The sequence below is a fragment of the Bos mutus genome, chromosome 6, assembly GCF_027580195.1.
Source record: "Bos mutus isolate GX-2022 chromosome 6, NWIPB_WYAK_1.1, whole genome shotgun sequence".
Taxonomy (NCBI): Eukaryota; Metazoa; Chordata; class Mammalia; order Artiodactyla; family Bovidae; genus Bos; species Bos mutus.
The window spans coordinates 37088337-37090310 of record NC_091622.1 but is presented as its reverse complement, the minus strand read 5'-3'; the positions used below and the strand labels follow the sequence as shown (position 1 = coordinate 37090310).

The 1974-nt window shown below is 47.7% G+C and overlaps 1 non-coding gene across 1 annotated transcript; it reads left to right on the top strand.

The window, feature by feature from the left end:
• The first annotated feature begins 1390 nt into the window (after window positions 1–1390).
• On the top strand, window positions 1391–1462 carry TRNAA-CGC (transfer RNA alanine (anticodon CGC)). The gene has a single exon. It is a non-coding gene; the product is annotated as a tRNA-Ala (tRNA).
• The last annotated feature ends 512 nt before the right edge of the window (window positions 1463–1974 follow it).

Below are 1974 nucleotides of genomic sequence, written 5' to 3'. Positions count from 1 at the left end.
TTCTGACCATCGTCCACCTCTTATTACCCCTTTGTATTACTGTCCTAGAGTTGCCATAGCAAAGTTCCACAGACTGCTTGGCTTAGACACCAGAAATCTATTTCTCACAGTTCTAGAGGCTAGATGTCTGAGATCAATGTGTCAGCAGGGTTAGTTTCTTCTCCTTGGCTTGTGGCCCACTATCTTCTTTCTGTTTCTCCACTTGGTCTTCCCTCTGTCTGTTTGTGTCCTAATCTCTTCTTTTAAGGACATCAGGTATATTGGATTAGTGAATGTGTGTGTGCTAAGTAAGTGACTTCAGCCATGTCAGACTCTTTGTGACTCTATGGACTGTAGCCTGCCAGGCTCCTCTGGCCATGGGATTCTCCAGGCAAGAATACTGGAATGCCAGGCCCTCCTCCAGGGGATCTTCCCGACCCAGGGATCAAACCTGTGTCTCCTGCGTTGCAGGCACCTGGGAAGCCCAAAGATGATTAGGGGCCACCCTAATGACCTCATTTTAACTTAATTACCTCCTGAAAGACCCATTTCCATATGCAATCACATTCTAAGATCCTGAGGGTCAGGACTTCAACCTAAGAAATTTGGGAGGGGGGCACAATTCAGCCCCTAACAACCCTGTTACTGTTCTGAACTGGCTGAGGGACGCCTCCCTTCAGCCTTACACTGTACAACACATTCCCACCTGGATGCTCTGCTCTAGTTCACCTTCCACAGAGCTCAATCCAATATACAAGTCTGATTGTGTAAGTTCCTTTGTTTCTAATCCTTCACCCGAGCCCCTATTCTTTGACAAGACAAGGGAAGACCTGGCCCTGCCTTTCTCACCTGCCTCTTCTTTCCACTCCTCTTGTCTGGCCCTCAACCTCCACTGATGCTAAAATACTTCATGACTAGGTCATGTTGCTTCATGCCTCAATGCTTTGGCTTATATTTATGCCCTCACCCAAGACCTTTTTCTTCATCTGCCTGCCTCTTGCTCATTCAAAATGTACAGAAAGTGGGAGCCTCCTGGTTCCTGCCGGCTGATAAAGCTCTGGCCCTCCGAGTGACCTGCAGGCATGAGCACATCTTAGTGCTTTATGAGTAACTAAGTAGGGGAAGATCCATATCATTCACTGTGGAGACAATTTGTTCAGGAAATGATGATTCAGTTCTGACGCCTGGAATTTGCCTCTCCAAACAGCTCTCCTTGACACAGCGGCCCTGGACCAGGTGGCTTGTATTAGCCCCTGGGCAAGTGAAGTTTCTTCATGGTTTTCCACAGACACCCCAGGTTCTTCCCATTTATGGTTGGTTATATATGTATTTCTATTTTATATACATTTTAACTTAGACTCATACCTGTGAAGTTGGTACTCATTTGTGGAGATGTCAATTTATATTACCAGGGGATGTAGCTCAGTGGTAGAGCGCATGCTTCGCATGTATGAGGCCCCGGGTTCGATCCCCGGCATCTCCAGGTGGTTCTGTTTGGGCTTCCCTGGTGGCTCAGATGGCAGGAGACCTGGGTCTCCTAATTTATATTTGCTTTTCCCCAACCCTTTCTCTTTGCACGTTCCAGCTGATCTCAGGCTCCACATCTTGAGGCTTCAGTGGGGGATCGGGACAATGTGGAACACCAGGGGGCTATCACAGTGGCTTTACTGTCCAGTGATTTTCCAGGCTGTAAATCGTGCCCAATATGCCTGATCAATGAGAGAAATGGCTCTGCTTTCACATTTTAACCAACTCCCACCTTATTGTAGCAGCTCATTTAACCCCCTCTAACCTTTTAAACGGAGAAGGCAATGGCACCCCACTCCAGTACTCTTACCTGGAAAATCCCATGGACGGAGGAGCCTGGTAGGCTGAAGTCCATGGGGTCGCTAAGAGTCGGGCACGACTGAGTGACTTCACTTTCACTTTTCATTTTCATGCATTGGAGAAGGAAATGGCAACCCACTTCAGTATTCTTGCCTGGAGAATCCCAGG